Raw genomic sequence first — 10,454 nt, 5'->3', positions numbered from 1 at the left:
TGTTTGCTCGAACCGCCTGCAGCCATCTGTTTGCAAAGTGAATGAAAGGTGAGATTAAAACACGTTTTCCTCCTAATCTCGCTGCAGTGTGAGCTTGTGTAAAAAACTCTTTGATCTAACTTGATTGAGTGTCGCAGTGAACCCACTACTGCGGTGGCAGACATGACAATAACAGAGACTCACCGCCAGGTGTCAGGTTTGGACAGTATCAAATAAAACTGTTCAAATATTGCTTCATAAACGAAATCCTTCCTTTTCAACTCCAAAGATTGAAGTTTTTTTGGTTTAGTCCTTCAACAAAAAGGTATGTGATTTAATTTTGAATATTTTTCATCATCCCATTTGAATGCATACACCAATTAAAGTGGATTGAAATGGTAAATATGCAAAAACTTTACTGTTTTTATGCAAATCATAAATCGAATCTTTATTTGTTCAAGTCTGGCTTTGATAGATAACAAGCTATTATTTATTATTATTTATTATTATTCAGAGTACATTAATCAGATGTATATTAGAAACATTTTATTATATGTTAGAAAAAAGAAAAAAGCAGCATAGAAATACTTACAAACCTGTAAAACGGGAATAAGTATGAGGAGTAAACAAAAATAAATAACTAAAACTTTTCTGTTTTGACAATGTTTTAGTGTAAAAACATTAACTTCATCAAAAATCTATGGAAAAAACCCCTGAGGGAATGTTGGAGTTTTTGTATGCAGACATGTCAAAACATTAAATATTAGGTAAGGTTCATTACATTTTTTTTAATTAAGGTGAATGTAAATAACAGCGTAATTTGTCACCAGTGTTAGAGGACATATAATTAGTATTATTAATAATGATTATATTTTATTCTAAATCCTGATTTATTTAAGAAGCCCAAAAAGCTTTTCACAGCACTTCAATAAGGACATCATTTAATGCATAGCCATTGGGCAAAGAAAGTGCTCATTTTAATTGGCCCATTTTGCTCTGTTCCCAAATTTGACCAATCAGAGAAGAGGAGGCGGGACTTAGTTGTCTCGCGGTGGCCCAGCAGAGGGAGGGGAGGATTCTCAGTCAGTTGTTGTCTGTTGCTGTTGGGGACGCAGTGAGTAGGAAAGGTCTGTGTGTGCGCGTGTGCATGTGTGTGTGTGAAAAGTGTGAACTTCCTAAACTAAACCAGACCACTCCACGCTTCTCCGCCTACTTCAGCGAAAATACTACCCAGTGGGACCAACACCAACAGGTGAGTTCGCCCTATATTTTCATGTTCCCAGGGCTTTAGCTTGATTTGAGTTAGAACCAAGTTGTCTTTCCCTGTGAAATCAGTGACTGTCAAACGGGCTCCCAGAAGATGGGTTACCGCAGGGAGGAAGCGCTAACAATGCTAGGCAACTTTCAGTACTAACTATATGGAGGAATTTTTTACGCTGTATAATTATGTCGCGGTTAAAATATGAAATGACCCGGTATTCATCCCGTTACGTGTCCATTTTGAACCTTTTTCTCTCTCTATTAAACAGCAGCACTGCTAGCAGCTAGCCCGCAAACTTAGCTTGTTACTCTTCAGCTAAATTCCACTTTTCTCCTCTATTTTCCTTTTAATGGAAGCATTTAGCCAGCTGTATACAGCTTTGTTACGACTGGCTGAATTAGTCGCCGTGGGAAAAACTTTGGGACTCGAGTGTGCAATAACTTATAAGGGTTTACTAACTGTTTTACAGCCTCAACCTGACAGCATAGCATCATACTTTTCACAGGCAGGTGGTTTATAGTGAAGTACTTTGGACTGCTGGACTATGTCAAAGTCATAAATCAGAACAAAAACTGTGTATAGCTTCACTTTAGTGTATCAGGAGCAACCAGCTCTTTACCTTAGCTGCTATCATTAACTCAGGGACTAGTTTAGTCAGTCTTGCACCACTTTGTTTTGTCTCTGAGGTGATGAAAATAAACTCCTTCAAGTTAGTCCTGTTGCTTGTACGAGAACTAGGTCACATGGAAACTTTGAACTGCAGACTGGATGGGCGCTTAACCAAAAAAACTGGTGCCTTCTGATTGGTTTCAGTGGACTGAACTGGCGCTCTTTTGTTCAAGAGGACATACAGCAACAGCTGCACACCCCAGTAACAACAAACGTATGAGTGTGTTTTCCCACGTGCGTGCGCGCGCGCGTGCGTGTGTGTATATCTGTCGTGTTTTAGTCAGAATAAGGCTTGTAGGGTGTATTCGCAGCATGCCTGGCACGCCAGCTGAACTCAAGGTGCTGTTAAACAGGCAGAACAATAGCTGGTGTGGATGAATCCTGATCTCTGCTGGAACGCGCTGTCTTGTTTTGCATGTTCGTTGGACAGATTAGCCTAGTTGTGTCTCTTGGCATTTACGTGGACACTGGGGACCCATAAGCAGCGCTTGTAGCGTTCTACTGATGCAGCGTGGAGCAGCCGGTGGGGGACCATTCAAACAAGCAAGAACATGTAATTTACAAGTTTGCTTTGGCAGAACCTGAGCGAGCGTAACGTGTGTGCGTGCGTGCTGTGTGTCCCCGAAGATTGCATTTTGTATGTGACTGTGCAAACTTTTCTTCTTGTTGCAGAAAAACAGGATATGGTCTTGAGTACAGCGTTTATCAGTGGCATTTTTTGCCTTGTGGCTTTAACCTGCCTGAGTCTGGTGCACAGGAAAGCCTTTGTGTTGCAGCGCAATGTATCTTGTAGTATTTTACCACTGACTGACGCTTAAAAAAAAGAAGAAGAAGAAGCAAATTATAGATCTGACAAACAAAGGAATGAGTTTACTCTAATTTCTGCAAAAACAAATAGCCATCACTCCCATTAGAAGAAAACCAGCATGCACCTGATACAAGGCCAGCAAGCTAGTGTTGATACTTCCCTTTGATGTGGGGAAATGCTTTGGTTGCAGCTATTTGGTTCAGATTACAAAGAAGGCATCAAACTACTGAAATCTGCTACTTTAGACTGCCAATGGAGCTGGAAGGAGAAATGTGATATTTGCTATAAAGCTGTTCCTAAACGTTTAAGTGAAACTGCTGGAAGCAGCATTTTTCATTTGCAGAAATCTAGCTGTATGTCAACAGATACAGTATGATGCTGCATTTGAGGTCTCACGGTAGGAGGACCAGATGATGCAAGTGAAACCATAAGATTTGTGTAGAATAAGCAGCTCAAAGCCTCAATAAACCAGTGTCCTCTTTGTTGCCTATACCAAGGTGATTTGTTTTTATGTTCTTGCGTTGTAGGCCTGTTGCAATAAACAGTAAAAAAAAAAAAAAAATTGGATGATAGATTAAAATGAGCTCAGTCATTGCCATTTGCAATGTTTTATTTTTCTTTAGTCTTCAGTCCATTGTGATTTTTTTCTCAACTTGCTCTTTTTTAAAGAACAGTTTTGTTTACAGAGACTTCATAATTCATTTTGTTTGTTGCTTTTTTTTTTGTTTGTTTGTTTTTTGTTGTTGCTATTTTGGATATTTAAAATGTCTTCCAGTTCCAGTGATAAATCTTCATTAGAATTTAAAGTTTATTGGCTTTTGAGAATGTGTTCTTGCATTATTATGCCATTACCATTGTATTACTTGAAAAAAGTCTCAAAACAATAATATCATTTATTGTAATAACTTCTGGGAGAATATAGTAGCCAGCAAGATGTGTTTTTTTGACAGGTCTACTTAATTGAAGACCTGTCANTGTTTTTTTGACAGGTCTACTTAATTGAAGACCTGTCAAGTAAGTAGACCTTTGAGAACACATTGTCAAATGTGTTTTTTAAAATGAATTAAAAATAAGAAAAATAACTAATTCCTGTATATTTACACTGCCATGAATTGTGGTAATATTGATTAATATGCACCGTCCTAATCAAATTAAATAAACCGATTTCTGCCAGTTTCAGTATTTGGCAAGTTTGTTCAGCGTGTGTTCACTCTAGGCTCAGGATATTTATGTTTTGATGCAAACTTTGCTTTTTTTTCTAATTTTACAGGTTGTATTTCCTCCATAACTTGTTTTTGTGATTATTATGAAAAAATAAATGATACACCAATAATCAACTGACCAATAAATTGATTTTAATATTAAGTAATCAGCTGATATTTATGTGAAACCGATCTTATCTACTTCAGCAAATATCTGAAAACCATTAATGAAAACAATAGTCATCCCACTGTTGCCAACATAGTGATTTTTGTCCACACATTTGGCAACTTTTCAGATAAAAACAAAATCAGTATCGGCCAAAAATGGACTTGGCTGGTCAGGCTTTTTTAAACATCAATGATCGGCCAGAAAACTGCAATCTTTGCACCCCTAAAAAAATGGTATGCAGCCTTTAAAGTCAAGACTGAATTTAAACTAAACAAACTGTTAGAGTTTTAGTATTCACACCCCTTTAACATGTCCACATTGGATCATATTACAGTTATTACATTTTATGTGTTTAATATAATGGAATTGGCATAATAATGCAAGAACACATTCTCAAAGTTCAGTAAACTGTTTGGCACCTGAAAATAAAATCCAATGGTTTCCAATAACAGGATCCAAAACGGTGGGTAACCTCTCAATACAACTGAGGCCCCTACAGATCTGCTGCTGAACATTAAACAAACATCACCGTGACGACCAGACAGCTCAAGAACATGCATAGAAATCTCTGTTTATGTAGAAGTGAAAACACACCACCTCTATGGTGAGACACGGTGGTGGCTGTGTCATGCTGTTGGCAGACTTTTCTCCTGCAGGGATAAATTCAGATTAATGTGTTAGAATGGCCCCATCAAAGTCAAGACCTGAATCCACCTGAGAATCTGACAAGACATGAAAAGGTAATATTTGCAGATGCTTGTCATCTTTTTTTTTCTGTTAAAACCAGACATGATTGTACAAAGGTTTGGCTCAGGGAGGCTGAAGACAAATTTAAATCATCACTTGGTAATGTTTTTAAAAAAAAAAACCCCTAAATGTATCCTTTTGTTTTCCACTTCACAAATATACACTACTGTTGTCCCGTCACATCAAACCCCAATAAAATACACTTTGTGGCTGACACGTCACACAGTGTGAGAAAATCTACTGGATTTGCAATGTTTTTGTGAACTTCAGCATGTCCCTGAATTCCTCTGATGTTCTGTCTTTTGTGCCCTTATCAGCTTCTAATCGGCCAGTTGTATATTCCCCAATGATCGCTGCTTACTCAGCCAACGCTGCCATCTGGGCTGGACAAGGGGGGGAAAAAATTAACACCCTCACTGGAGAGCCGCTAACAGATTTTGTGGGTGTGTAACAGACACAATCCAGAAAAGGTGTGAAAAACAATTTTACACTCCCTAGGAGTGGCCTAAAAGGCTTCAAGACAAGTGATCACCATGAATTATTTCATTACATTTTTCTAAAATCAAAGCTATTTTAAAGATGGCTTATATTTTAGAGACTGCATTATCTTCAAAAGCTCCAGCTTTGCTAATACAAAGAGTAGAGCCAGCTTTTTATCCGTTTCTCACTTCTTCTCTGCTTTGACTGGAAGTCAGCATAACCATTCATTCAAGGTTATCACCCTCCAATGGAAAAGCTCCCCACCTTCACGAGCCCTTTCATTTATTTATTTATTTATTTATTTTTAACAAAAATCCTAGTTGGAAGAACAAGCTTATTGTCTTAAAAGCTTAAAAATGTTTTTACCACATAAAACCCCGAAGGTTCAATGTTCACCAGCATTAATGTTTCACAGCCTCCTGTTTTTTTTTTTTGTTTGTTTTTTTATTATTTCCCTCAAAATAATGAGTTATTTGTCTGTCGTGGGCCAAGGCTGAGTCACTGTGAAATACCAGCCCCAAGCTTCCTGTTTTACCCCAAACTAGCCGTCTGCATGCCGCTTTATTTGTCACTGAGAACAAGTGTGTGTACAACTGTGCTGCCTTGTGACCCTGCACACTTCCCACTCACGTTTCACTTTTTATGCTCACATCCTGTCAGGTCGGCGGCTGCTCTCTGTGAGTCTGCTCTACGGCTTCGATAAACTCTGCCTGGCTGTTCTAGGTTCTGTTTGTTAGGTGTAGATCGCCTCTCTGCTGTTAATGCGTTTCTCCTTTTTATAATAATAATTTTGAAAGAATGTTGGGAGTTTTTTTTTTTTTTGACTTGCCACTTTACAAAACATTCTACAACCCTCTCGTCATTGCTATAGTTTACACATCAACATTTTACTCAACATATAACTTTGCATATAACTTAAAAAATTGGTGTGTGGCAATATTGGCTCAATTGGAAAGCTTAATCCTCAATTATGTCAAGAAGAAAAATAGCAATGTGTCAAATCTATGGCAATATATATATATTTTTTTCATTAAATCAAACGTCAAGTGCTTTTATTGTGGAGAACTAAACACTAATTAACAGGGGTACACAGATTGCAGTTTTCTGGACGATCACCGATCTCTAAAAAGCCTGATCTGCCGATACCACTTTTGTTTTTCTTTTTGTCTACGAAATTGATAAATATAACACTTCACAGCCAATGCCAGAGCCTTCAAATTTAAGTAGATTGGGGCCAATTTAAATAATTAAACATTAATCTAATTAACCAAACTGCTCAAATTGCTGTACATTGTTTTTTTGTTGTTGTTTTGTCTTACTCCAATGTATTGAGTGAATGAAGGCACAGCTATAATTTCAGAACAATCAGTACAGGAAGCGCTTTTATTTAGAAAAATGAGACACATGTTTGTTTAGTTATGAAATTATTTTTTAAAAGTTATTTCTTACACAGTTTCTGAGACGTCCCTGTGGTTGGTGGCTATGAAGCTACAACTAATATGAAAGTGTTGTTCTAAACTAGAGCTGTGACATTAACACACTGATTTTGATTTATTGTTACAGGAAAAATAACACGTTAAAAAATGAACGCATTTAATCGCACTACGAGATCTTAACACATAAGCTATCTAAATAGCTGATATCTGATATGTGATATCGTGAATGCAGCACAAGGAGTGAAAATAAACCGCTATGAGCTTAAGCGTCACTATAGACGGCCAGCATTTAAAATCTAAAGCCAGAAAATAGCTGTGGTGAAACGAGGCGTCCTGACCAGGCGAAAGGGGAAATAAAACAGCTGAAAATGTGTTGGCGTTGCCATGACAACATGCTTTCAGTCCAGAAAGTTTACCTGTTTTTTACTTTGTTGCCTTTTGGTTCAGACTGTGGATGAGGTATTGAGAAAAATCCACTAAATATAGAAGATTTAAAAATCACATTTCCTCTAAAATACCAGTTTAAGTTGATGTTTTTAAACTCGACTCACCATCTCTACATCGTGCCAGAGAGAGTTAATACTGGTGGCAGAAAAGTTCTCCATATGGCAGTTTGCATAGAAATGATTTGTGCAAACCTCTTTCTTTGGCAGTTTGCATAGAAATGCCCAGAGCATCATGCTTTCTGGGACTCTGGAAACTTGGAAAGTCACAGGAGGAAAAGCTTGATTAGACCGTAATCTGGATTTGGGGTATGCTTATCTGTTCATTCTTTGCATTTCTGTCATGCCCAAAAAGTCAGTGCTGCACACCACAGTTTTTGCTCTCAAGTCTTGCTTTGCTGACCTGCTGTGTGCTACTTGAACAGCAGAAGGTGTGTCACTTCTGCTCTGTAATTTCCACTTCTGTGTTTATCACCGCTACACAATGGTGAGAGACGCAAATATGCAATAATTTGCGTCAAATTTTAGCTCGAGTAGTTGACAGAAATAATCAGCTTGTTCTGTGTTACTATTTCTGGTTAGTTTTCACTCAAAAAAAAGAAAAGGTCTGAGTTTTTATGTTTTTTCTACATCAGCCTAGAAATGTGTTCTTTATTGTTTATTGCAGTAAGATTACTCAGTCATATTATGACATTCGGGACACCCGTCACACTTTAGCAAGACATAAGGCAGAACAATATGACAACAGATTGGGTTGGGCGCACAGTTTTGAAACTATTTCTTTGTGAGGCAATTCTGCAAAGTTATTGCTTCAGTGCAGAAGCTAATTAAAATTAATCTGTTTGATGATTAGGATTTATAAGGAGTGGTTCCTGGACTGATTCTTAATTTAATTTGATACTAGTTTAACACTGAACATGCCTTTAAGCACCATTAGTTCTCTGCTGTCCAGGTTCCTTTTCTGTCACATTGTGTGCTGTTTTCACCTTGTGCAAGCACCTCATTTTGTAACTAAGTGTTGGTAACCACCCAGGCGGGGATACTAAATTTACAGTGGCCACCCCAAAAGCTGCATTTGTGTGTGTGCGTGTGTGTGTGTTCAAAGAAGAAAAAAAGTGGTGATTATAGTGACCCAACAGCAGAGCCAGTGTTTGTGGAAAGTTGTGACTTGGTTTGTTTTGAAAAGAACCACCTCCATTTTCCCTCCACTAAATGTACAGTTTGGTTCATTTTCTATAATAACTCCGCAACAATTTTCTTGAGTTTTAAACTGTTGAACTTATTTAGCGCAGAAATCTGGATTCAAATTCAAATGCATTGCAGCACATCAAGCTGATAGTTTTAACTGCCTTGCCTTCTTTAAAAGGTAAGGTGGTTACCTTTTACGGAAGGTAAAATTTTCCAAATTTTCAGTAGGAATATTTTTGCTGCAATAGTTTTATTAGGTTTGCAGACTACCTATATTATTGTATAAGTCAGGCACATGAAGGCTACTGGAAGCAGTATTCAGCAGCTTCAGACAGAGAATTGCCCCCTCACACTGAGAGAAGGAGGGGATGTAAGTGCAAAACAAATACCTGAGGCAAGGGCAAAAAGAAAGGAAGTAAATCTTTCATTAATTAAAACTGACATGCTTTTGGAACTTTATTACACATCAAACTAGTTGTAGCAATGTACAACTCCCCACCCTGAAATTATTAGAATAATATAGCATACTTATTCAATGTTTTACAAAATTCCATGTGAAAATTAAAACATATTCACTAATATAACGAGATTCCTTTAGAAGATAATCAGGCCCACTGCTGAAATGTTGCTGAAATGGTTTCACTTTACAGACGTACGCGATCATGATTGTAGGACAGAAAAGAACATTTCCCTGGAATGCTTCTTATTCTGTTGGCCTCTAGATGGCATCTAATAGTTGGTAGACTCTGTTCGATTGGGGACAAAAATTGCAACATTTGTTACATTTTCAGGTGTTGCATTTCGCTTTCACGTTAAAACGAACCAAACCCTTTGAAAGACTTGTTCCCCCTCTTGCCTGTGGTGGCGCTGCACCAAGAACCAAAGAATGAAATAAAACAAAAAACACAGAAGAAGATAACTTCTTCCTTCACAATAAGTAAATAAAAATGTCAGATTTTAGCAGTTCATCACAAGCTTTTGTTTTGGTTGTATTTACCCAGAATGCCCTGCGCTTTAATCCACTTCCTGTTTTTGGAGATGTCTCTGGCCCCCTTAAAGTTCACATTTGCATTCGAACCACAGCTTACTTCACTTCAACCAAATCGAGACCTAAGGGTTTTTGGTCACACCCCCCTAGTTAAACCAGACTTTCTAGGTAAATGAACTAGAGTTTGATTAAAGTGGATTAAACAGGATTGTGTGAACACACCCTTAAAACAAGTATTAAAACATTACTTCAGTTTTATTTATTTTGTAGAAGCGAATTGTTCAGAATTGTGACATTTACCATTTAAAGACATGATTTTTTTGCTCCTGCATCTTTACTAGGTAGCCAATAAATTTTTTGGGCGCAAAATGAACAGGTCACTTCAGCACTGCTGTGATTCTGACTTGGCCACCTATCTCTTTCAGAGAAAGTCCTCTTTGGTGACGATTGCTTAATGCCGTCCCATACACACATGCTGACAGAAGTTTCACACAAGAGCCCATCTCACGCAGACATGGCTCCTTTGTATCTCCGCTGCTGTTGACATGCCGGACTTGGCAGAACAGAAGTGGCATTGAACAGAGACGTAGGAGGAATTTCTACGCCCGGAGTCCTTCTCTCTATTGCCAGTGGTATCCAGCCTCCTCCTTCTCTTCTCCAAATACCATCCGCCCAATTTTTTTTTTTTTTTTTGCTGTCCTACTTACTTTTTGCCTTGATTTGAGCTATTGTTCTCTCATCACACTTTTAAATACCTTCCCAGTGTCTCTATCCCTACTTTCTCTGTCTCTGTGTTGATTGAGGCCCAATGAGTCCATCTCTAGGTCATTGACAATCCCTTTCTCATCAAACTGAACACTGGGAGGTTTTTGTCCCGACGCGCCAGAGGCCAGATGTGACGAAGGGAGTTTGTATTGAGCATGTGTAAAAACGAAGCACCAGGTCCAGCTGGATGAAACGAAGGGCATGCCGAGCCAGCAGTTTAACAGAGTGGAGTGCTGCTGTGAGGACGAGGAGGAGGTGGAGGCTCTGTCCTTCGTTTAGTTGTCACAAGCAACTGTGTAACTGTGTGTGTGTGTGTGTG

The 10,454-nt window shown here is 38.3% G+C and overlaps 1 protein-coding gene across 2 annotated transcripts in view; it reads left to right on the top strand.

The window, feature by feature from the left end:
• The first annotated feature begins 1,040 nt into the window (after nucleotides 1-1,040).
• Nucleotides 1,041-10,454, top strand: part of fam49a (family with sequence similarity 49 member A) — a 32,626-nt gene continuing 23,212 nt past the window's right edge. For both annotated transcript variants that reach the window (XM_016679512.1, XM_007567794.2), the window contains exon 1: nucleotides 1,041-1,231. The gene's annotated coding sequence lies outside the window, so the exon portion shown is untranslated. The remainder of the gene's footprint in view (nucleotides 1,232-10,454) is intronic.

The sequence above is a fragment of the Poecilia formosa genome, unplaced genomic scaffold, assembly GCF_000485575.1.
Source record: "Poecilia formosa unplaced genomic scaffold, Poecilia_formosa-5.1.2 Scaffold213, whole genome shotgun sequence".
Taxonomy (NCBI): Eukaryota; Metazoa; Chordata; class Actinopteri; order Cyprinodontiformes; family Poeciliidae; genus Poecilia; species Poecilia formosa.
Note: the sequence above shows the minus strand (reverse complement) of the source record. Positions and strands in the feature narration are given on the sequence as shown.